The sequence below is a fragment of the Lissotriton vulgaris genome, chromosome 4_1, assembly GCF_964263255.1.
Source record: "Lissotriton vulgaris chromosome 4_1, aLisVul1.2, whole genome shotgun sequence".
NCBI classification, from domain to species: Eukaryota; Metazoa; Chordata; class Amphibia; order Caudata; family Salamandridae; genus Lissotriton; species Lissotriton vulgaris.
The window spans coordinates 1836704517-1836731389 of record NC_141691.1 but is presented as its reverse complement, the minus strand read 5'-3'; positions in this window follow the sequence as shown (position 1 = coordinate 1836731389).

The following is a 26873-nucleotide window of genomic DNA, read 5'->3' as shown; positions in this document are numbered from 1 at the left end:
TGAGCAACTCAGGTAGGGCTCCTAAGGAAAACGCTGGGACTTGCTCGAAGCAAGGAAGCCGGCAAGCATTCAAAATATCCGACGATGTCCCGTCGTCCTGTGCGTCTTATATACTCGTTTCCGGGTGCGCACTAGTCGCGCTATGCATGCTGGTTTATGAAGTTCCATGTCCGCCCGCTGATGCTGGGTTCCTGCGGCTATCTCCGCTGTCATGCACCATTGAGCCATACATCGTTCCGGGATACCTGACAGTACATCCTCCTCCCATCAGCCCGTCTCACGGGCCTGCGCAGGCAGGATGTTTCTTGTGGAATGAGGACACCAACCATGGGGCGTGAACACCCTACGCGGGCTCCCACGATTGCTCCTCCGGGCCAAAGCCTTTCCAATCCACGAGATACCATAACTTGGTACCCCGCCACTTGGAATCCAGAATCCCGGCCACCTCGTATTCCACATCGGCGTCCACTGACACGGGTACAGGCGGCGCCCTCTGGCCAGGAGCAGAGGGCTTCAACAGTGATACGTGGAACACCGGATGGATTCGCAGGTGTCCAGGCAAACTTAGCCGTACGTTCACAGGGCTGATGCACTTGATGATGCGATAAGGTCCGATGTACCTTGGAGAAAACACGCTGTGTTTGCGGAACCGCATGTTCTTGGTGGATACCCAGACTGAATCCCCAACAGTATACACAGGGCCAGGTCGCCGTTTTTTGTCTGCTGCCATTTTGTACGCTGCCTTGGCCTTCTCCAGGAACGACTTGGTCCGAAAAAGCGTGTCCTTGATGTGCGCCACCCTCTTGGCTGCTTCCGGCACCCTAAGGTCCCTGATGGGGTGTACGAATGGTAGAAACCTGGGGTGATGACCATAGTTGCTGTAAAACGGAGAGTTTTTGGTGGAGCTATGCGTGGCGTTGTTGTACGCAACTTCCGCGAGCCAAAGAAGATCCACCCATTCCTCAGTTCCCTGATTCACAAAGCAGCGCAGGTATTGCTTGAGGGACTGGTTAAGGCGCTCCGTCTGACCGTCCGTCTGAGGGTGATAGCTCGTTGACAAAGCAGATGTGACTTGCAACGCCGAACACCATTTCCTCCAGAACTGGGCCGTGAACTGCGATCCCCTGTCTGATACGATCAGGCTGGGTAGCCCATGCAGACGTACCACGTTCTTCAGAAGGAGCAATGCTAGCTGGCCCGCTGGGGGAACCTGTTTACAGGCTATGAAAGGCCCCATCTTCGTGAGGTAGTCCACCACAACCAGGATTGCCGAACAGCCCTGATCCACCGGCAACCCCACGATAAAATCCAGGGATATGTTCTCCCATGGCCTACTGGGCGTGGAAGAGGCCGAAGCAAGCCCTGTGGGCGTCGATGGTCCGATTTCATGGCAGCACAGACAGAGCAGTCATCTCCCCATCTCCGGACATCCGCACGCAAAGACGGCCACCAGAACTGTCTCCCCAGGGCGGACAAGGTTTTCTTGAACCCCAGATGGCCCGCACAAGGCGACTCGTGGCACCAAGCAAAGGCTTGTTTCCTAAGCCTTGGAGTAGGTACCAGCAGACGACAAGCATTCACTGGAATACCGTCCTTCCCCTGCCATTCCTTTTGACTCCTGAGCCATCTCCTCCATGCAAAGGTTTGTATCCCCCTCTGGATACCTTTAAGAAAAGAGTCCGGCTGGATCACTCCCAACACCGCCCCATGTGGTATGATGGAGTGTACGTGTAGGCGAGGGAGCCAGAACAGATGACTGACGTGAAAGTGCGTCCGCTTTCCTGTTTTTAGTGCCAGGCCTGTAGGTGATGTGAAAGTGAAACCCTGAAAAGAAGAGCATCCACCGCATCTGCCTAGGCGAAAGGTGTCTTGCCGCCGTCATGAACTTCAGGTTGCGGTGATCAGTGAACACCGTCACTACATGTTTGGCTCCCATCAACCAATGTCTCCATTCGGCGAATGCGACCTTAATGGCCAATAGCTCCTTCTCCGCTATATGGTAGTTTTGTTCTGCAGTGTTCAACTTCCTGGACATGAAGGCCACGTGATGTAATGCTCCAGAGTACTGTTGTTTCTGCGATAAAATGGCCCCCACTGCGACTTCAGAAGCATCCGCCTCCACTACATATGGTAAATCCGGATTGGGATGAGCCAGGATGGGTGCAGAAACGAACGCCTTCTTCTTTTTTTTTTTTGAAGACCTTTATTGGCATTCGTTAGTTGTACACAGCCAAGAGCCTACAACCCTGGGGCCGGCTGCAAAGTAGAAAGCAAAACATGTCAATGATTTATACAGAAAGTTCTCAGTGCAATAACGATAGATCTGGCTTTGCAATGCAGTACTTGAGGTCTTACAGTTTTGTGATTTGGTAGATGTGTAACAGTGAACGAAAAACAAACATTAGAACAGAAAATATGAGACCTTTACAAGTTTACTGGCGTACTAGTATAATGAGTGCGAAGCAAGGAATGCCAGGAGCACACAGGGCTGGAGGGCGCACCGTTCTTGCATAGCAATTCGTGTATATGAGGTATTACTCCCCATCTACATCTAGTGTGAGCACATAGTCAGTGAAGTAGCACCAAAAGTCTTTAGGCCTAGTTGTAGGCAGTTCTTCCTCATAGGTTTGCAGCTTGTCCCTACAGCTGGTAATATCACGTAACCACCCTGAGATTTTGGGCACTTGCTTCCTGTGCCAGCACTGAGCGATCAGTCTCTTAACCAGCAATAGTGCTATGACACAAAACGTACGACGGGTAGCTTTAAGTTGTGGTACAAGACCAAGCAGGCAGGTGCGCATAGTGCATTCCAGCTCTACCCCTATCATAACGGACAACTCAGCTATAAGCATGAGCGAATTTTGCGGATCTCGCGTTCGCGAATTTGCGGATTTTTGAACTCGCAATCTGCAAAATCCGCGAATTCTTGCGAATTTGCGGATTTTTTTTTTTTTTTGTGTTCGCAAGGATTTCTGCCAGTTCGCGAGGGTTTCGTACCAGTTCGCAATTGCGAACTTACATTTCGTCGCGCAACGGTCGCGAATTATGTTGTTTCTACGTCTGGTTCATCATCACAGGTTCCCAGCACCCTCTGTTTCACCACTGCAACCCTCTGTTACATCAATGCCACCCTCTGGTTCATCATTACTGTAGATTATGGGGGGGAAAAGCAAGCACACCATCCCTGCTTCAACTCAGATGAATTAATTTGGGGTTAGTTTATTAATGTGTCACTGTTTTAAAATTCCAGTCTGGCACCTGCTTCCTTATCTGTAATTTTGCTTTCTGTTGCAGTGCATTTTTTTTCCCCAGGACCTTCTTTGTGGCCTACTTGTAGCTATTGTATGAGCCTGCTGTGAGGGTCAGAGCAGGGTCATACAATTGTTGCAACTAGCAACTGAATTCTGGAGGGGCCCCAGTCAGGAAGCACTACCGGGAATTGTTACTAATGATGAGTTTGAACTCTTGCCCCTGCCGAGTGCTTTCACTTTTGAAAAACTCGTTTTTCTGCAATTTCGCGGGGTTCGCGGGGTGCGAACACGCGCAAGATCGGATTCGGAAGCCGCAAATTCGTGCGAATATGCAATTTGTTTTTTTTGCAGCGTGTTAGTTGGCAAGGTTTTGTGCGTTTTTGCGAGCCGCTCGTAGCGCAAGACGCGAAGTTACCCTCGCGGTCGTGCAAGGGCGCAGCCATCTTGTTTGCCTGACGTATTTCCGTTTCCGGGCGCGAAGTGTAATCTCGCAAAGTCCGCGGTTTGCCAGTACAGTCTCGCGCGTGTTCGCAAGGAAAATCTCGCGCGAACTTACCCGCGCGGTCGTGAACGGGCGCGGCCATCTTGTTTCTCATTCATTGCTATGGTTCTGGGCATGGTCTTTGTATCCTCTGTCAATCTCTGCCATCCTTTGCTTGTTTGAAGTTTTTTTTTATCTATTTTACTTATTATCTATCCCTCTATTTTTCTAGCCCTATATTTTTGTGTTTACTGCTACTTTTGGTTAATTTTAAACTACTTTTGTAAACTCTTTTCTTTTCTTCTCTTCCCTATTCTATTTTCTTTATTCCTTTCCGCCCAGACCATGGTGAAGGGAGCCGGGAAGCATCCCGAGAAGGGGAAGGGTCCCGCACCCCGTGTCCGGCTCCCGTGCGGGCGTTTGAGGGGGGAGCTAGTGATGCCACGGGAGATCTTTACCCCGGAGGAGGTGGGCCAGCTCATTTTTTATGTTCAGCGCCGCCTCCCCAGGACCATCATGGGAGGCGGCAAGATCAGTGCCGGGTACGGGGCCCGGGAGCGCCGGAAGCGGTGGGAGAAGGTGTGCCAGGCCATTTACCACCACTCTCGGGTCTGGCGCACCTACAACCAGGCCACCCACCGCTGGACGGATGTCCTGACCCGTGAGCGAGATCTGCTCGACCTCCTTGGCCTTGAGATCCCCGGGCTTGGTGAGTAGTAGTAGCTATGTCTTTACTACTATGTTTTCTCCTGCTGTGTTATTATATTGCAAATTTTTGTTTTTTTTACAAGAGCAATAATGCTGCTCATTACATTGTAGGTACATTTTATTTCAAAATCTTCTGTGCATTTCAGGTACACTGCTCTCCTTCTCAGTAGTGTTGCTACTATGCTTATTTGTTTTAGATTTTGTGTTCATTTCATTGGCCTGTGAAATTATGTATGAGTGTAGTTGAAAGAACTGCGCAATGCTACACACTAAGGTTCAGATTTTTAATTACCGGCGCATCCCTGCAAAGTTGCAGGGATGCGCCAGTAATTGTGCGTCACGCCACCATCACCCATGGTGCGCCGTATTACAATGCGGCGCGCCATGGGCCCAAAACGTCACCAAAGCGTTACGCATCTGTGCCGTAAAGGTGGCGCATTGCTGGAGTTGCGTCGCAACGATGGTGCAGCTCCATCAATTCTCTGGGGTGCCCTATCTCCCCAATGCTGCGTCAAGCCGTACGTCTGCTTCAAGCAGGCGCAGGGTTTGAGTCACGCATCATTGTCCTCAAAGTGACTGATTGAAATCTTGTAGATTTCCCTCAGCCACTTTTAGGATGCGTTCCTGCGCAGGAACGCCCTCCCTTGCGCCGGAACACCCCTATTGGCGCAGGGCTTTACAACGTGATGCATCTCCCAGATGCGTCACGTTGTTAATATACGCCGCACCATTGCGCCTCTTATGTGCTGTCGCTGCGTCACAAAAGTCACGCAACAATGGAGCAAAAGAGCCGCAAGGGCCTTATAAATCAGCCCCTACAGACTCAAGTCCAGTCCTTCCTTTGTACACATGGCGATAAGAAGAAATAGTGGTGGTGGATTAATAGTTTGAGTATTTTAATGACTGGTGAATGTAGTAGGAAACTTTAGTGTTGTCGCTGATCTTCAATCACAATGGACTTTGGCTGTCACTTTGCGTGCTGCGGACTGCTGCCTGCCAATCCTAGGCAAACCTTTTTAGTACTTTGTTTAGTGAGTTACATAGGGTAGTTTCCAATTCGACGGTCCGCAAATCAAGCAATACTAAAGTAATGACGTAGTCGACCACATGAGATTGGTCAATAATATATCCCGTGGAGTCGTTCCCTATTTGCTATTTCGCAAAAATATTTTGTTACTTTGTTAGTTCTTTTTTAAATGTTTGATTTGGTTGAGAAATAAATATCATCCATGTTTTCTGTTTTTCTTTCTTTCATGTTGTACATCAGCTTCCCCCAGGGGCAAGAGGAGGACACAGGAGGAGGAGGAGGAGGGTGCTGTTGTCGATGCAGGCCAGGACCGGGCAGTCGAGGGCTCCTTTGCTGGCCCCAGTAAGTTTTAATTTTAATATAGAGTACTTATTTTTTCCTAGCGTTCCTCATTCGATTTTTTCTAAATCGTCTTTGATCTTCTTGTAGACAGGATCTAAATTCTTATCCCTATGACTCCGTGTGGTATTACTAGATTATTCTTATTAGTCTGTCTGTGTAGCTAACTAAGATTGCACATTTGGCATTTCCATTGGACTCCCATTCTAGTCAGCAATAGCTCTATGCACTGAGTGTAGTCCTCTGGGATTGTCCATATTGTCTTTTCAAGTATTCTAAATGTTTATGCTTTGACCATTGCCAACAATAAAAAGGTGAATGACCACCACCAAGAAATAATAAGATACTACTTTACTTTTGGTTTGGATAGGACAATCCATTCTACTACTGTTGCAGGGACAAATCTGCACAAACAGAACTATGGACACTAAATAATGCATCGCTTAGCTTATCAATTATAATAGGTGCTGTAACTGTTAGACTTTCCACATACCTCAGTGATAACAGACTTTGTAGTTGAACCCCGGCCCCAATCTCCTTACTGACTAGATAGTGTGGCAGAGTCATTTAGCTCCCAAAGTCACCGATGGCAGAGGCACGGACTCATGCTTGCAAAAATTCGAAAACCTTTAGCTCATCCACTCTAGTCTGGAGGACCAAAAACCACAGACTCTATTTAAGTTTAAAAGCTTTATTAAAAGTAAACACATTTATTAAATTCAAGTTTGTCATAAAAGTGAACGTGTAACTGAAAATGGAAAAGTGCTTAGTGCTGACGATTAATTGGACACATTTCTTGTGGTCGAGCCGAGCTCTCACCTGGTTTGAACTTGATCCTGCTCGTGTTCTTAGAAGTCAAGGTTCTGTCTGTTAGGAGAAAAAGTGGTGCGTGTTAAAAAGTAAAAAGCAAACATTCATCAGTTGTGCCAAAAAGTGCAGCAAGACAACAGCCTTCCCTGGAAAAAGGGACCTTTTTACTCTAGAGTAGACAGTCAAAAATTATTAAATTGTACACTTTTTTTCACATTTCTTTCTTCCTCCTAGACCAAATATTATATAGTAGTGAGTGGTGTATTCTAACATTATTAAATGTACTTTGTAGGTGGAACATCTGGAGACGGGGCCAGCGCGGAGGTGGTGGCATTGGACGAGGAGGACAACTCTGGGGAGGAGGCGGTGCAAGTGCCGGAAAAGGACATGCCTGTGAGGGTTCACACGGTGGTGGCGGGCAGAGGTAAGCTATACATTCCTTAGTCATTGAGATTGAAGACTGCAGAGTGTGCTTTCTGCACGGGTGTATTATAAAAAAAAGCAGGTAGTAGCCTCCTCTAAATGTACTTCGACTTAGCTGTGAAGTTTTTGGCGAGAAGAATCCCAATCAGATCTGAGGTGAACTTGATGGATGGGATGAACGAAAAGCGAAAGAAGGGTGTAAGTAAGTGTGGAAGCACGAGAAATGTAATGATGACTGGCAAAGAAGAATGATATGTGTTTGCTTGGTCCCCGAGGTGGCTGGGAAGGTAAGAAAATGGTATGGTGCATGGCTGGGTGAATGATGAAGCAAGGATGGGTGGAAGGAGAACAGCCTGGGTGGGTGAGACAGAAACTGTATGTGTGCAATATACTTTGAATGGATGGATGCCTGGATCATTCATGGTACTATCTGACTCTTAGATAGCATATGTGAATCTAGAGAGAGTAGACGGTCACTGGATGAACTAAGTGTTACTTTGAAGAGCATGTAACACCGCACCCGCACGTCCGTTCCAGTGTAGGAAAGGCAAGGAAAAGAAGTTGTAACGTTGTCCAAAGACTACCATGAATAGTAGCAGTAGTTTGTATTGCAACTGCAAGCACAGCATATATCCAGTTATTACGGTGGGCACTCCCTACCTCCCTTAATAACTTTAGTTTAGTAGTAGTACGTCATTCATGTGTGGGGGTATCACTGTTCACTCAATAATAAGCAAAGCACCTAAAGTCATCCCATATGTCATCAAATACATCCCATGTGAAGTGATAGATAATCAGATAATTTAGCTTCTTCATTTTCCTTTTCTAATACTCATTTGCACTGTAGGGTGAAAGCTAAATTAATTAAGCAGTAGCCCTTTTAACAGAGTATTCTCAGTGCCACCCGTAATAGAAAAGTAAGAGCTTCACCACCTGCATGTACTGGACCGGTACAGTAACGCAAGTCTGTCTCACTCACCATGGTGTGCGTCTGTTTTTCTCGGGTGCAAGTTCACTGCGCTGGCATTATGCCGGCTTGCATAAGATAACGTACCAATTGTCCTAAACAAGAGAGAAGAAGAAGAATAAGAGTGGTGTACTGTCATAGTCGACTGTAATAGAAGTCCATAGTGCTCGTAGAATTTGTTCCTTAAACTCCCACTAATGTTAGAGCAAGGATGAAGAAGTCGGAGGTTACATAGATACTGTCCTCAATAGTTATGCACTGTGCTTTCAATTTGCTACTTGTACTGTGACAACTTTCTGCTCAATCATTTTGTGTTAATCTTAAGGAGCATTGGTTACAGACTATGTCTTTCTTTTTTCATGTAGTTGCTCCTTCCAAATCCAAGACACCATCAAGGAGGAAGGAGCAGGCTCGAATGGCCCGGCAACGGAGGCTGGATGCCACTGTTGCTGAATATCGGCGGCTGGTGGCCCTGGAGGAGGAGGAGACGCAGTCTGGAACAACAACAACGTCCACTGGGACAGCTGCCTCCTCCTCCGTGCGGGCTGCCAGCCAGCGCAGTGCTCCAGCGGTACGGAGCCGGGCTACCAAAGCCAAACGCCACCGCCCAGCAGCAAAGAAAGCAGCTGCCCCTCACAGGAATTGCAAGGCACACCGGCGCCGCTTATCCCTCAGACTGTCCTACCTGGAGCAGGAGGTCCATAATTATAAGAACGTGGTGGAGGGCCTCCGCTTCGAACTTGCCACCCTCCGCAAGGAGCATGATGCCCTGGCTGCTAATTCCAACAGCACCCTGCCATAGTGTCCCTTGCCCCTTTTTTAGAGACTTTTGGGGGGTGGGAATTGGGAGTTGTGATTTTTGGGGACTTTTGAAGGACAATCGTTGGGGTTAGGGAGGGTCTTGCGGGAGATTCTTTTGTTAGGGCTATAAAAATATACTTTTTGAAACTTTATCTGACCATACCTGTTTTTTACTGCTTTTGAGTCTGGTGGGTGGGGGTTTAACATAACAGTAAGTTTGTTTTCCTGAATAGTCCTAGGACTTTAGTAGTACTACCGTCAATCAAATCTCTCGTCTCTCCTAATACTCCATTATACTACCTCCAACCAAACGCCTATCTTACCTGTAATTTCTGTTTGCAAGTAGGGCTAGGCCCAGGGCTGGCTCCACGGGAAACAGCAAATAAGGTTGGCAATCCTGGGCGGATAAAATTTCCTCATAGCGGTGGTACTAGTGGTGTGACACAGTGGCAGTTGCTTGCCTATGAAAAAAAGAAAATGAAATCTGGTTTGTGCTCCTGAGCAATACAAAGGTACAATACAGAATATAGCAGGTGACAGAAGTACACTAGAACAGTGCCACGTTGTAGCCTAACAAATGTTAAAGTATAACTAATTCGGTTGAAGTTCTTTGACATTAGCCATGGGTCTTTGTCAAGCAGAGTAAGAATATATCATCGGATTTCTTCACCAGCCTGTTGCTATCACCTTATCCTCCCCAGCAAGTGTGTGGATTTATTGCTGTAATTTAGTCACACATCAATCAAAACCACACAGCCCGGGGGAAGAGGGTTAGGGTTTGAAAAATGGATGGGTACGGGGGTTTTTGGGAAAGGTTTTGGGAGACAAGAAAAAGTAGCACAGCATGAACGAACAATTGTGAACATAAACAAATCTTTGGGTACAAACCTATCCATCAATCTTTGAAAGTGCATACACTACTGTAACTGCATGCATGTCAGTTAAAAGTAATTAGTACTTTCGACAACTGTGGAAGAAAGAATGCGACAGTACAGGGCGTGGGTGGAAATATTGATAACTATATTCAACATAAGGTCTCTGTAGCCAGATACCTGAGAGCCTTGCTGGTCACTATAAATCCATTCACAACAACACTCAATGGGGTTGGTCTGGAAGGTGTCAGGTTTACTCCCCGTGATCCAGTCGATGCAAATATGGTTCCACTTCCAAATGTCACCAACACCCAGAAGTGTAAACACAGGGTGTTCGAGGCATTAGGCGGGGGAGAAAAATAACAAACTAAAATAAAAAATGTGGGATGGGTAAAGGTAGGGTCAGCAGGGAAAGGATACCTGTAACAGAAGACAAGACAGGCATCAGTGAAGTGCTGTCCTAACATACAAGGGTACTCTCATATAGTCTCACTAAATAGTCTGCAAGTCTCCCGCCTACTCATGGGAAATGTAGTTTCATAGTACGGTAGGCGCTTAGGGGCTGCGTAACCTGACAGAAGGTATAGTAGATAGAAAAGGAGAAATTGCTTTTTTTCTAGGTGTCCCCTCACTCACCAGGGTTGCCCCTTGGTGACATGCTTCATCATTGGGGCCATCCCAGTCCTCTACGGCCTGGGGCGTGCTGCGACTTGCGAATTACGTAGGAGCACTTACAAATGACTATGTGTGGTGCAGATGTGATAGTGGAGTGGACTAAGTGATGTGTTAAGGGATCAATGTAGAAGCAGAGAGAGAGCCAAGAAATGCAGTCACAGTCAGAGAAAAAGGCAAGGGATACTGTATCTATGTGGTTGTAGTGGTCCTGTTGGAAGTGGTAAGTAAGTTGCCCGCAGAAAAAAAATCCTCCTATTAGCGGCACTCCTCCATTGCAGCCGACGCTTCGTCCATCGATGTTGGTCACCAGAAGACACCCTGTCCACTGCCTGCCTGATGCTGAATTGTGGCTCGCTACTGTGAAGCCTGACTCCATCCTTTTTTCCCCATTGCAGAGACTGAAACCCGGCCTGTAATTATTCAACGAAAAACAGGAAGTGATATAATATTACAACACCACTGATAAATAAATATAAGGCATGTAGGCTGTGGAGTGCAAAAAGTCACAATTTGTTTTTCCTAGTAGACAGTACAATGTTTTTGAAAGTGCGTACTCTGAGTCACCTTTTGAAGGATGTATGGGCAAATTAATGTATCGGATCTTGCCCCTCAAGCTAGGTGTACTGTAAACTGTGTTTTAGAACAAAATTAGATCTTCCTAGCAGTGCTCCCACCCAGACCCTTACTAAAGCCAGTCGCAAAAATGTAGAAGACCCCCAATCAAATCTCAAAAAACGAGGCCTAGCAGAAAACTGGTGACAAAACTTACTTTGAAAGTAAAAGTAGGCCGAAGTACCCTAATTACCCATTACCCACCGTGGATTGCATTCAAACCACTTGCAAGCAACCAAGCAAAAGTAGCCATAGCCAGCATCGCTCCAAGACTCGAAATCCCCCCCACTCAAACACATGCAATAGAAATACTGCTAACCCTAACGAACCCTAAGTTAAGAATAGTGGCAAAGGCTTTCTTTAACTATGCCAAATCCCCCCTTTCCCACCATGGATTTTCTTCAAATGACTTGCAACCAAAATTACACATTCTCACGAGTGCTCTAAGACCCCAGAACTCAGTTTGAAAAATCTAGAACACCCCGAAACACATGCAATCCTGCTGCTAGGGCTAACCCTAACGAACCCTAAGTTACAAAAAGTGCCAAAACTAAAGGCTTTTCCGCGCGGATTTTGTCCCAACCACTTCTACCCGGTATTAGACCTTCCCAGGAATGCCCCAAGACCCGGCAACCCACCCGCCAAGAAGCGTAACACCCCCAAACAGGCCAAAAGCAAAATCTCATACTTGCAATATTTCTGGGCCTTCGGTCCAAACGCGCTGCGTAGCTAGGCCATAAGTCGGGGTTGGCACGACGGATTTCCTGAAAAGCAAATGCAATCAAGATTAGAGTGTCCCAGCAGTGCTCCCAGACCACGAAACTCACCCGCAAACAGACGGAACCCCCCCTAAGAGCACCTCAAAGGCAAGCAAGTCATCAAAAACACAAAAAAAATTCCGCCTGGGATTTGGTCCAAAACACTTTTATCCGGTATTAGAGCTTCCCAGCAATGGCCCCAGAGCCGTCAACCCAGGAGAAAACGAGTAGAAGACCCCCAAACAGCCAAAGAGCAAAAGTACAAAAATGGGGACTTAGTCACTTTTTCACAAATTTCCCAAATCACTCCGCGCGCGCTCTGCAGCTAGGCCCTAAGTCCCCTCAGCCACCATGGATTTGCTTCAAACCTCTTGCAAAGTAAAGTATATATAGCCAGCAGTGCTCCCACACCACGAAACTCACCCGCAAACACCAGGAAGCCCCCCAAACAGGCCCCCGAAAACGCTACATAGAGCAAAATGTCAGAAATAGCCCAAAAAAAAATCGGCCTGGATTTTGTCCCAACCACTTCTACCCGGTATTAGACCTTCCCAGGAATGCCCCAAGACCCGGCAACCCACCCGCCAAGAAGCATAACACCCCCAAACAGGCCAAAAGCAAAATCTCATACTTGCAATATTTCTGGGCCTTCGGTCCAAACGCGCTGCGTAGCTAGGCCATAAGTCGGGGTTGGCACGACGGATTTCCTGAAAAGCAAATGCAATCAAGATTAGAGTGTCCCAGCAGTGCTCCCAGACCACGAAACTCACCCGCAAACACCAGGAAGCCCCCCAAACAGGCCCCCGAAAACGCTACATAGAGCAAAATGTCTGAAATAGCCCAAAAAAAATCGGCCTGGATTTTGTCCCAACCACTTCTACCCGGTATTAGACCTTCCCAGGAATGCCCCAAGACCCGGCAACCCACCCGCCAAGAAGCATAACACCCCCAAACAGGCCAAAAGCAAAATCTCATACTTGCAATATTTCTGGGCCTTCGGTCCAAACGCGCTGCGTAGCTAGGCCATAAGTCGGGGTTGGCACGACGGATTTCCTGAAAAGCAAATGCAATCAAGATTAGAGTGTCCCAGCAGTGCTCCCAGACCACGAAACTCACCCGCAAACACCAGGAAGCCCCCCAAACAGGCCCCCGAAAACGCTACATAGAGCAAAATGTCAGAAATAGCCCAAAAAAAAATCGGCCTGGATTTAGTCCCAACCACTTCTACCCGGTATTAGACCTTCCCAGGAATGCCCCAAGACCCGGCAACCCACCCGCCAAGAAGCATAACACCCCCAAACAGGCCAAAAGCAAAATCTCATACTTGCAATATTTCTGGGCCTTCGGTCCAAACGCGCTGCGTAGCTAGGCCATAAGTCGGGGTTGGCACGACGGATTTCCTGAAAAGCAAATGCAATCAAGATTAGAGTGTCCCAGCAGTGCTCCCAGACCACGAAACTCACCCAGAAACACCAGGAAGCCCCCCAAACAGGCCCCCGAAAACGCTACATAGAGCAAAATGTCAGAAATAGCCCAAAAAAAAATCGGCCTGGATTTTGTCCCAACCACTTCTACCCGGTATTAGACCTTCCCAGGAATGCCCCAAGACCCGGCAACCCACCCGCCAAGAAGTATAACACCCCCAAACAGGCCAAAAGCAAACTCTCATACTTGCAATATTTCTGGGCCTTCGGTCCAAACGCGCTGCGTAGCTGGGCCATAAGTCGGGGTTGGCACGACGGATTTCCTGAAAAGCAAATGCAATCAAGATTAGAGTGTCCCAGCAGTGCTCCCAGACCACGAAACTCACCCGCAAACACCAGGAAGCCCCCCAAACAGGCCCCCGAAAACGCTACATAGAGCAAAATGTCAGAAATAGCCCAAAAAAAAATCGGCCTGGATTTAGTCCCAACCACTTCTACCCGGTATTAGACCTTCCCAGGAATGCCCCAAGACCCGGCAACCCACCCGCCAAGAAGCATAACACCCCCAAACAGGCCAAAAGCAAAATCTCATACTTGCAATATTTCTGGGCCTTCGGTCCAAACGCGCTGCGTAGCTAGGCCATAAGTCGGGGTTGGCACGACGGATTTCCTGAAAAGCAAATGCAATCAAGATTAGAGTGTCCCAGCAGTGCTCCCAGACCACGAAACTCACCCGCAAACACCAGGAAGCCCCCCAAACAGGCCCCCGAAAACGCTACATAGAGCAAAATGTCAGAAATAGCCCAAAAAAAAATCGGCCTGGATTTAGTCCCAACCACTTCTACCCGGTATTAGACCTTCCCAGGAATGCCCCAAGACCCGGCAACCCACCCGCCAAGAAGTATAACACCCCCAAACAGGCCAAAAGCAAACTCTCATACTTGCAATATTTCTGGGCCTTCGGTCCAAACGCGCTGCGTAGCTGGGCCATAAGTCGGGGTTGGCACGACGGATTTCCTGAAAAGCAAATGCAATCAAGATTAGAGTGTCCCAGCAATGCTCTCAGACCATGAAACTCACCCACAAACAGACGGAACCCCCCCTAAGAGCACCTCAAAGGCAAGCAAGTCATCAAAAACACAAAAAAATTTCCGCCTCGGATTTGGCACAAACCACTTTTAGTGCTTCCCAGCAATGGCCCCAGACCCGTCAACTCACCTGCAAAGAGGTAGAACAACACCCCCACAAGTGCTGAGTCTTTCTTCATTGGGCGTAAACCAGCCCTCTGCTTTGATGGAAATAGGAGTCTGGAGGAGGAGGATAGAGGAGCATGTTCTTCTGAACTTGTGAACCTGAGGAATGCAGACTGCGGCACCTTCAAATAAATTAGCAAACAAGTGAAGACAGTTCTGCTGATGGGCTTGTCTTTGTGATTATCTGATTAAAGTTTGAATTATATTAACTGTGCACAACAAAGAAAGACAGACACACAGGAATAAAAGTGAATAAGGATGAAAAAGAAAGTTATTGATTCGTTGTCTCATTTTCAGGGCTCGAAGTCGGAATCACGGTCCAGGAATAAGAATAAGGCTTCGTCATCATACTCTGCGAATTCAGCCCGGGTGAGGTCAGTGCCACCTGACAGAGTAGAAATTCCCTCATCTATGGTGCTGGCCACCTCCTCTTCATCCGGCACGCTCTCTCGTACTCTTATATCTGGTGGTATGAGGTGCTGATTCATCTTGATCATTGTTAACCTCTCCACATTTTTGGGCGAGAGGCGGCTCCGTTTGGGAGTTACAATCCCACCAGCCGCACTGAAAACCCGTTCAGAAGACACACTTGCGAGTGGGCAAGACAAGTAGTTTAAAGCCAGGTTGGTGAGCTGTGGCCACAATTCTTTTTTCCCATGCCAATACGCCAATGGGTCAGAATTAACATAGACCTCTGTGGAGTCATTCAGATAGTCCTTCACCATCGACTCAAGGTCCTCCTCCAAGGTTCCTCCACTTTGCGTAGCTCTTGCTGTGCCTCTGGCCTTTTGAGAACCAAACCCACGCAGAGCTAGCCAATCCTCTTCAGCCTCCAATGTTTCTGCTGCCTTTCGTGCAGATGATGCGGTTGCCGGTGTCTTTAACGGCTGAGAGGTCACTTGTGCCACAGCCACAGGTGCAGAAGTGGATTGTTTTGACTGGGGATGGCCTGCTGATGTACTGCCATTTCCTTCAATTTCCAGCCGTTCTGTTTCAAACTTCTTGGCTGACAAGGCTAGCCAACGTTTGTACTTTGTAACATCTTCATCAGCAAAAGGAAAGAATGCTCTGCCTGCCAGCGCCTTTTTGTAGCGTGGATCCAGAATAGTAGCACAAATGTAATGCTGTTCTGAGTGGATCTTTTGAAGACGTTCATCACCTTGTAGGAGCTCTAATAATGTCTCAGCCAGAAGCAAAGAGTCTTTCTTTTTGTCATCTTTTCGAAACACAGAACACACCTCCTTCAGTTGGTCCTCCAGCATGTACAACAATGGGATAGCTTTTCCCAAATTAGAGTCCTCCTTGCTGACTGCACGTGTGAAGACCTCAAAAGGACGAAGCATGCGTGTTAGGCTTTCAACTATGTTCCATTGCGGCCCACCCATCCTCAGCTCCTCTATACCCTCTTTCAAGAAAAATTGATCGAGTTGCGTATACTGCTCATACAGACGCTCAAGCATGTAGAAGGTTGAGTTCCAACGTGTTACCACCTCCTGGATGAGTGCTTTCACTGGCATTTGACTTTGATATAGCATGCTCCTCAGCTGCTTGCGGGCCTTAAAAGAATGCCTGAAATGCTTGCAAATTTTTCGGCAGTTGTCCAATACACTGTACGCTGCACTGCGTTTATTACCCAAGAATTTTTGGACAACCAGGTTTATACAGTGCGCCAAACACGGCACTCTGAAATAGTAACCGTCCCTCATGGCCTTAACTATATTGGAGCCATTGTCTGTGGAAACATAACCAACCTTGCGTTTTAGTGGGGACAGACAGTTAAGGACCTTTGTGTTAAAGACATCCAAAATGTTTTCTGCTGTGTGACGTTTCTCCAAACCAAACATGGCTAGTGTTGCATGTTTCCGAGCACCTTTAAAAACAATGTTAGTGTCAACACCTGAGTTTAGCTTTGCTTTAGCCCCTGAAAAAGAGACCCAGTGTGCAGTGATGCACATGTAATCAGCGCCTGCGCCACTGGTCCACATGTCTGTTGTCAGATGTATAGTGTGAACAGCACTCTTCTCCAAAGCTGCCCCAATCACCTTCAGAACATCTTCATGTAGTGCTGGAACCGCAACTCGGGCAAAATAGAACCGGCTAGGAACCTTCCATTTAGGGCAGAGCACTGTCACTAATTCTAGAAAACCAACCCCTTCTACAAAAGAAAAAGGGAGAAGGTCCAGAGCTAGCATTTTAGCCAGCTTAGTGTTATACAGACGGGTCATTGGGTGGTTGCGTTCATATTGCGCTTCTGTAAACAACATCTTTTTAATGTTGCCCTGGACCAATGATTTACGGGATGAGGATGATCTCTTCGACCCAGTTATGCTCGCTGATGAACTTTTCCGCATTGATGTCTCACTCTCTCCCACACTCTTAGTGTGGCTCCCATGGGGTGTGCTGCTGACATGGGAACTGGGTGTAAGTGAAGTGTTTGAATCGTCTTCTTCTACCTCCTCGTCATCAGCAGATGACAAATCAACGTTTTCATTACGTGCAATTCCGGCTTTCTTGACCGCCTCTAGGTGCGGAAACCATTCGACAGGGTGCCTTCTCTCAAGATGACCTCTCTGGCCTCCGGTACCATAGTTAGAACCAAGCTTACCACGACTATATCGAAGCTTACAAAGGCTACAAATGGCTACGTTTTCCTTTTTTGGGCAAACACTAAAGAAGTCCCAAACTGGAGACTTGAAATGTCTTCGGGGGCCGGAGGAGGCGGCGATACTGGTGGTGGTGGTCCTGCTGCTAATGACAGATGAAGTGGAGGATGTGGATTGCCGAACTTCAGTACGTTTTGCACTTTCACCACCACGAATTGAGGTCGAGGACGAGGTGGGTACCTTCTTGCGAGGAAGAAATATGGAAGCGGTAGGTTTTGGTGTACTACTTAACTCCAAATCTAATGATTCCATTTCCATTGCCTCCTCGCCGACATCATCATCACGCTCAGCAGCTTCTCGGGATAGGGTCAAAATGTCTCTTTGCTGCATGCCCGGTGGGGCTGCAGTGACCTTTGTGATGACTGCCTCGTCGTCATCGTGAGAGGCTTCATCACCAGCAGTATCTGTCACTTCTTGTTGAGCCTCATCACACTCCATAGGTTTGAGTTTTTGGACGACCTTCCTTTTACGCTTAGGTACCGGTGGCAGATCATGGTGTGCCTCTGCCTCACTGTCAGACCGCAGTTGTCGTGGTTCCCAAGACAGATCACTTGCACCAGAACGAGGTGGGCTTGAAGAAGATGTAGACACCCCCCTTGATCTTTTCCTTGCTAGGGATGTGGAAGACAATGAATGATCATCAGGAGGAGTGGCTTCCAATGATACCTCAGCTTCATTGTCGATTTCCAAATGTGCCCCTACTTCGGGAGGAACAACTATTGTGGGCACTTGTGAACGTCCATGCACCTTTGCTTGCGCATCTCCTTTTGCTGCCTCTCCTTCCACATGTACTTGGGCGTGTACTTGCACATGGTGTTGTTGTTGCGGCTGTGGTTGTTCAACACTTGTCAGATGAGTTACAACAACCTGTGTTGATTCAGGGACATTGCTGCTACTTTCTTGCGATGAGCCAACATCACTGGTCGATGGTGATTGGAGAAGTACACTGACTGCCTCTGAAGCACTCAAGGGCTTTGACTTAAGTTGGCGTGGTGGTGGAGGCACTGAACCCAATGGAGCAGGGGTGCTGCTCTCAGGTTGGTCCCCAGCAGATCCTGCTGCTGCAGGCGTACTTTTTTTTTTGCTCCCAAAAAAAGTGGTGGGTGGCACACCAGCCTCCTTGGTAACTTGCTTCTTCTGCTCCTTACTAGCAACTTTCTTGCTAGAGGAGCTACGGAGAACTTTCTTTGGGGCCATCTTCTTCAGAGCAGGTCAGACAGCAGGCCGCAGTTGCACGAATTGTAGAGTTGTCTGAGGCCAGACGTGACGTCGCGTGACGTTATGCTGCACACACACACCGCTGCAGGACTTCTTCCTGGCACTGGTGGTTCTCTTGAGTCTTGTGCACCTAAAAAAAATGGAAGACAGAGGAACATCAGTTCAGTTATAGAGCACAAAAAAATCGAAAAACACTGCAAAATCAGCACAATCCCAATCCATCCATGCCCTCCATAATGTTTAAATTCAAGACAACCCACAGAAAGACTAGGCCCATGCAAGACTCACTACCCCTGGGCATAAATAAAGGTTGAAAAGTAGGCAAAATGGTTGGAGGCCTAACAACAAAGCCTGCATTCAAAATGGCCACTTGCCTGCCAAGCACATGGCCAGTGCCTGTAGCTGCACTCAAAATGGCCACCAGCCACATGGCATGTCCCTCCCCATGAACACCCCCAAAAATCGAAAAACACTGCAAAATCAGCACAATCCCATTCCATCCATGATGTTTAAATTCAAGACAGCCCACAGAAAGACTAGGCCCCATGCACCACTCACTACCCCTGGTCAAGGCCCCAACAACAGGTCAAAAATCGAAAAACACAAAATTTTACAAAAAAAAAAAATCGAAAAACACAGAAAAATCAGCACAATCCCAATTCATCTATGGCCTCCATGATGTTTAAATTCAAGACAACCCACAGAAATACTAGGCCCATGCAAGACTCACTACCCCTGGCATAAATAAAGGTTGAAAAGTAGGCAAAATGGTTGGAGGCCTAACAACAAAGCCTGCATTCAAAATGGCCACTTGCCTGCCAGCACATGGCCAGTGCCTGTAGCTGCACTCAAAATGGCCACCAGCCACATGGCATGTCCCTCCCCATGAACACCCCCAAAAATCGAAAAACACTGCAAAATCAGCACAATCCCATTCCATCCATGATGTTTAAATTCAAGACAGCCCACAGAAAGACTAGGCCCCATGCACCACTCACTACCCCTGGTCAAGGCCCCAACAACAGGTCAAAAATCGAAAAACACAAAATTTTACAAAAAAAAAAAATCGAAAAACACAGAAAAATCAGCACAATCCCAATTCATCTATGGCCTCCATGATGTTTAAATTCAAGACAACCCACAGAAATACTAGGCCCATGCAAGACTCACTACCCCTGGCATAAATAAAGGTTGAAAAGTAGGCAAAATGGTTGGAGGCCTAACAACAAAGCCTGCATTCAAAATGGCCACTTGCCTGCCAGCACATGGCAAGTGCCTGTAGCTGCACTCAAAATGGCCACCAGCCACATGGCATGTCCCTCCCCATGAACACCCCCAAAAATCGAAAAACACTGCAAAATCAGCACAATCCCATTCCATCCATGATGTTTAAATTCAAGACAGCCCACAGAAAGACTAGGCCCCATGCACCACTCACTACCCCTGGTCAAGGCCCCAACAACAGGTCAAAAATCGAAAAACACAAAATTTTACAAAAAAAAAAAATCGAAAAACACAGAAAAATCAGCACAATCCCAATTCATCTATGGCCTCCATGATGTTTAAATTCAAGACAACCCACAGAAATACTAGGCCCATGCAAGACTCACTACCCCTGGCATAAATAAAGGTTGAAAAGTAGGCAAAATGGTTGGAGGCCTAACAACAAAGCCTGCATTCAAAATGGCCACTTGCCTGCCAGCACATGGCAAGTGCCTGTAGCTGCACTCAAAATGGCCACCAGCCACATGGCATGTCCCTCCCCATGAACACCCCCAAAAATCGAAAAACACTGCAAAATCAGCACAATCCCATTCCATCCATGATGTTTAAATTCAAGACAGCCCACAGAAAGACTAGGCCCCATGCACCACTCACTACCCCTGGTCAAGGCCCCAACAACAGGTCAAAAATCGAAAAACACAAAATTTTACAAAAAAAAAAAATCGAAAAACACAGAAAAATCAGCACAATCCCATTCCATCCATGGCCTCCATGATGTTTAAATTCAAGACAACCCACAGAAATACTAGGCCCATGCAAGACTCACTACCCCTGGCATAAATAAAGGTTGAAAAGTAGGCAAAATGGTTGGAGGCCTAACAACAAAGCCTGCATTCAAAATGGCCACTTGCCTGCCAGCACATGGCCAGTGCCTGTAGCTGCACTCAAAATGGCCACCAGCCACATGGCATGTCCCTCCCCATGAACACCCCCAAAAATCGAAAAACACTGCAAAATCAGCACAATCCCATTCCATCCATGATGTTTAAATTCAAGACAGCCCACAGAAAGACTAGGCCCCATGCACCACTCACTACCCCTGGTCAAGGCCCCAACAACAGGTCAAAAATCGAAAAACACAAAATTTTACACAAAAAAAAAATCGAAAAACACAGAAAAATCAGCACAATCCCAATTCATCTATGGCCTCCATGATGTTTAAATTCAAGACAACCCACAGAAAGAATCAGTCCACCCACCACTGAGTACCCCTGGGAAAAGGCCCCAAAACAGCCCAAAAATCGAAAATCCCAAAATTTTAGTTGCAGCAACTGTAATGCCCCAAACAAACTTACTTGTAAAATTTCTAATCCAACAGTGATCCAAAGAAAGTCAAAAAGGCCTCAAATCCAAAGATCCAGCAGCATCCACAAAAGGTAATCCTTCCAGGTCCACATCCGAATGAAAAGTGACCAGGAGATGGACAAAGCACTGGGAGGAGCCTGCTGAACAGGAACAGGAAGTTGAAGACTATGGGGCACTTCCTTCCTCCCACCCCCCTGCCCCCTCCCCAAAATGGACTCCTCGCTAAAAAAGTGCAGGCAAATGTCAAACTAAGGAGTTATTCACATAAAAATCATCATTTCTAGAAGGTTTATGCTGCTTGCTGGTGGATTTCTTGTGCAGAATTGCAAATTTATATTTTCGCTCGCCGCATCTCAAATCTCGCAAATTGCGAAGTACCGCGAGACGTGATCTCGCCGTACTCGCGTTGACAAACTATCGCTGGCAAGCCGCGATGACGTAATCGCGCTCGCCAATTCCCGCGGGATCATACAGCAAGATCCAAAATGGCGCAGCACTCGCAAACTATCGAAAAAAACAACTCGGCAAACGATGATAAACGCCGCGCGCCGCAAAAATTGTATCACCAACGCCGCGCGCCGCCAAAAAAATCCGCTGCGTGCGAATTTGCGGATTTTGCGGGAAATCCGCAAATCTCGCGGATTGCGGATTTCCCGAAAATCCGCAAAATCCGCGAGCGGAACGGATTTTCCGCCCACGCTTACTCAGCTATCACTTCCGTCCAATAATCATGGATCTTAGGACAGGACGATGCTAAATGTACAAACCCTGTGCCCTCCTCATTACACCTTTTGCATCTGTCGTTATCCTGCAGGCCAAATTTGCACATACGCGCAGGTGTGTAGTATGCCTGATGCACAAACTTGTAATGGACGATTCTTAGATTGCCGTTAGGGGTAAGTATTTGCGTTAGTGCACAAGTCTGCTGCCATTCCTTTTCAGACAACGGTTCTACCAGCACTGTGTCCCACCTAGCTTTGGCTTTGTCAGTGGTATGTGTTATCTCCGCTTGTGCTATGGCATACAGTCTAGACACCAGGTGTGTCAGGTCCTGGGTGGTGATGAGCAGCTGCAGCGTGTCCAGGCTATCAGGTTCGGTAGGAAATGTTGGATAGTATACCTGCATTGCCCGCTTCAGTCTGTAGTGTGTGAATGTAAACATAGGTGTTTTGTTGTGGATATATGTTAAGTCTTCCGAGTTGACAAACTTGCCCTCATGAAACAGGTCTCCCATTTGTACAAGGCCCACTTGCTGAAAGAGGGACATGCCTACTTTTTCACCCGTGACCAAGAGCGCCTGATGATAATGCAAATGCATTGCAGGCGCATATAATGGGGTCTTATGGACCAGCTGGCTCAGTTTCCCCCAAGCTTTAACGGTGGTGTCAATGGTGTTGATATCTTGAGCATGCAGTGGCTGCCGGATATGGGAAATGATCGCTGTTAGCGGTATCGGCAACGCATCCCCCTCCTCTATAGCAGTGTGTGTGAGGTACGGTATGTTGTGGTACCAGTATGCAGCGTATTGTGCCTGAGCGCATAGGTAATACAGTAGAAAGTCCGGCACCCCGAAACCTCCCCATATATATGGAAGTGTTAGTGTTTGGAGGTCCACCCGTGCTTGTTTGCCTGCCCATATAAGTTTTAATACAAGTGATTTTATACGGCGGAATACCTCTCCGGGTGGAGTGATCGGGATGTTATTAAAAAGATACAGCAGTTTAGGTAGTATGCTCATTTTCACTATCGCTATACAATCCGCTAGGGATAGTGGTAATTGTATCCAACGGTGTATCTTATCCTCCAATTTGGAAATGGCTGCTCCATAGTTGGACCTTATAACCACTTCGGGGTCTCGATGGTACAGTACACCCAAATACCGTATTGGCTCCGACTGCCACTCCAATGGGTAGTCAGTGTCCTGAGGAGTTGTCGTATCAGTTAGAGGAATAATGGAAGATTTGGACCAGTTTATGGGTATACCTGAATGACCGCCAAATTTGATATACTCACGTAAGATTTGGTTTAAATGTGTGTTGGGATCACGGATGTACAGCAGCATATCATCCGCATACAGAGAAATATGTAATGGCCTAGACGGGAACTGCAATGCTGACGATTTGTAATTTTGGCGAATGATACAGGCTAGGGGCTCAAGCGCTAAGGCAAACAACAAAGGTGAAAGCGGACATCCCTGCCTAGTACCACGCTGAATGTTCAATAGGTCCGACACGTAACCATTGATACGAACCTGGGCGCACGGATTGGTGTATATTAGGGATACCCACTGGACGAAGCGCTTGGGGAAGCTCATTCTTTGTAAAATAGCAATCAAGTAGTTCCACTCAATAGAATCAAAAGCCTTGGCGGCATCCAGCATCACCGCCACCGCTTTTGTAGATGGTTGGAGGTAGTGCGAAAGGGCAAACAACGATCGGGTATTGTGAGAAGTGGAACGCGTAGGGATAAACCCCGCTTGATCCGGTAGAACCAGATTTGTCATCAGTGGTTTCAACCGTATTGCCAATAATTTCGCCAATATTTTGGAGTCTGTATTTATAAGAGAAAGCGGTCTATAAGAGTTGCATATTTCTGAATCTTTGGTAGGTTTGAGTAAAGCGATTATGACAGCTTCACGCAATGTTGGGGGTAATTCTGCCCTGTCAAATGCTGCGCCGTACATTTCCACCATATGGGGGGCAAGGATATCTGCATATCGTTTATAAAATTCATTGGTGTAACCATCGGGACCTGGCGCTTTCCCATTTGGGAGAGTCCCAATCACCTCAGTCACTTCCTCTACCGTGATGGGTGACGCCAAGAATTCCCTCTGCCCATCCGACAGCCAACCTATTGCCACGTTTTCTAGATATCGAAAAATCTCATCCTTCTCCGCTACCGGACGTGATCTATATAGATCCTCGTACGTGCTCGCAAAGCAGTGTAAGATTTCCGTGGCCTGCGTGTGGATCGTGCCCTCCTCGGTTTAACGCGTAGGATAGCTGTGTGTCCCCTACCCTCGCATATTTTGGCCACCAGTACGCTGCCCGGTCTGCCCCCCTCCCCATAAGATCTGGCCACATGTTTTTTGTCCAGATATTTAATTTCATCTTCTATAAATGTCTGGTGTTCTGAATGCAGGTTACGGAGTTCCCCTAACAGTGTGATATCCTGAGTCGTCTCGTAGGCCGTCTCCAGCTCCCTCATACGTGTCTCGCAGCGTGTGATTTGCCTACGTATGTCCTTTAAAATGCCTATCGTGGTGGTCATGCACACACCCCGTATTGTGGCCTTGAAGGCCTCCCACAGTATACCTGGATCCTCCACTACAAGTTCATTTAATTGAAAGTATTCTTTAATCGCTTTGTGTATGGTGTCTGCATAAATTGAGTCGGTTAGAGCACGAGAGTTAAATCGCCAATGAAAAGGGGGCGGGGTATAATTCGGGATCGTTAGAGTTAACAATACAGGGTTATGATCCGATAAGGTCCTGGGCAGGACTTGCAGCTCTCGTGTCCATAGTGCGATGTTGTCCGTGCCAAGCCAATAGTCCAGTCGTGACCAGTTATGGTGTAGCGCCGAAATGTGCGTGGCCCCTGGTGCATCAGGGAATTTATGTCTCCAAATGTCAGTTAGTGACAAATCGGAAAGCATGTGTAGTAGTTTCGCCCTGGCTTGTTTGCGCGGTTCTGAAGAATGGGCGGAACGATCTACCCCCTCCTCTACAGTCACATTCCAGTCACCCCCACATATAATATGCGTGTTTGCGAGTGTTCATAAATGCCCCCACAGTTCCTGAAAGAATTCAGGTGCATCTAGGTTTGGGCCTTATACATTTAGAAGCGTCAATCTGTGGCCACGTAGGGCGCCAGTCACTATCACATATCTACCCCCAGGGTCGCTAATGACTTGATGTACCGTGAAATTCACCCCCCTGCGAATCAGCGTTATCACCCCTCTGGAATACGAGGAGTAGGTAGCCATATACGAGGACTCCGACCAGCGTCCACCTATGTGTTTGTGTGTGTTCGGTGCGATGTGTGTCTCCTGTAGCACAGCAATATAAATTTCCCATCTATTTAAGTAGGCAAACACCTGTTGTATCTTTTTCGGTTGCGTGAAACCACGTACATTCCACGTGAGGAAGTTAACATGTGCTCTTCCAGTACCTCTAGTTACCCGGGCCATCTAGAAGACCAATGGATCCACTGTGTTAACAGATCACAATCAGAAACAGTGCTAAACATTGCCATCACAGACGAAGTCAAGTGCCCCCGCCCAGCCCATCTCTCCGCAACACCCTCTAAGTAAACATGTAGTAGTAGCTTTGGTCTCGTAACATGAACATTACCCCAACCCCCCCTACCCCCTCCCACTCCAGCAACCCAAAACTGCCGAAGCCATTTTCCCTCTGTAAACATCCCCAAAAGTCAATAAAATATGAACAACTGATGTGGGGATTACCCTTGTGGAGGTCCGCTTGGGGCACAACTCTACACCCAACTGAATGAGTGTGGACGACTCACATATCATACGATTCACATACGTGTGCTCTGCCCACCCACCTCAGACCCGTCCGCAGCACATAAGTGTCCTGACGTAAATTGCGAGTAACAGCAGTGGAGGACCCAAATCGCAAAGCATTGTAGCATGCATGTAACAATCATATAGTGCAGTTTTGTAATATGGACAGCAACGTGTGAGTCGGCCCACACCGGCTGACTGGTGCCATTAGCCTTCCCCAAGCTCCCTGTCAAGGAGGCGAACGATGAGTCGAACATACGGTCTGGAACGTTAGTATGAGTACAATGCTATAAGAATGCCCCAAAAGAAGGGTCGACCTCAGCATGTGTGGCGCATTGTGGACCCCTCCATTGATCCTGCAGTGCGAGACAATTACTATATAAACATGACAGCCCAAGGCAAGTAAAGTCAGTGCAAGTGGTTGGATCGGCCAACAGTCAGTAATGTCTGATCTCCTCAAATCAAAGATATGTTAAGGCAATAAGGCAGGGCTGTTGTAATCAAAAGAGAGGGGCTCGTAGTTACCCATAGGGAAATTGAGCACCAGTGTACTGCCTAGTAAAAAAAGTATTTTCCCTATGGGAGATCAAATTTTCTCAGATCCAGATGGGATTCAGAGACCTATCATACTCAATCTGCAACACTCACTCAACTCTCAATCTATTGGCTTGGGAAACACTTAACAGAAGGATAAACAATATATATGTAAAAATATACAATTTATTTCAATAAAAAACATATGAATTCTTATGCATTTCTAATTAAAAACATATAGTCAAACAATTAAAACTACCTAATGTGGAAATGGAGAAAGAATGGGAAAAGACACTAGTATCTGCTTTACCCATTCCGAAGCAGTGATCTTACAGACGGCGAAGTAGCATCCCGGGAATACGTGCCGTTTAACGCAATCAGCCACGAGCGTATACTACGCGGGTTAGCCAAAAGAATCAACATATAAAGATCTTCGATCTAAAATAGAACCAAAGACAGAACGGACATCCATCTGGATTTGGAGAATAGAATATCTTTGCTATATGAAAAACTTCTGAGAATCCTGAGGAGATAACCGAAAATGAAATAATAAACCTGAATGATACAGAAATTTAAATCTTTAATCGTTTTTCTTCTTTTTACATTGAGGAGTGTGGGAAATCGTGAAAATTCGAAAACGACCCCAGATACAAATAGAACAAACAACAAACACTACTCACCGATATGCAACTGCATCGGTGATATACAGTTTTTGGAGAAACACATAGAGACTGTCCTGAGGAAGGGGGCCATAATCATCTAAGGCTTCCGAAACGCGTCGACGCATTCAAAAAGAGTCATATTTGGAGTTGCCAACAAACATTTTGGTTATAAGGAAATATTATTCCTCCCATTGTTGTCAAACGAGGGCCCGAAGTGACAAGATTAAGACAGATACTAGTGTCTTTTCCCATTCTTTCTCCATTTCCACATTAGGTGGTTTT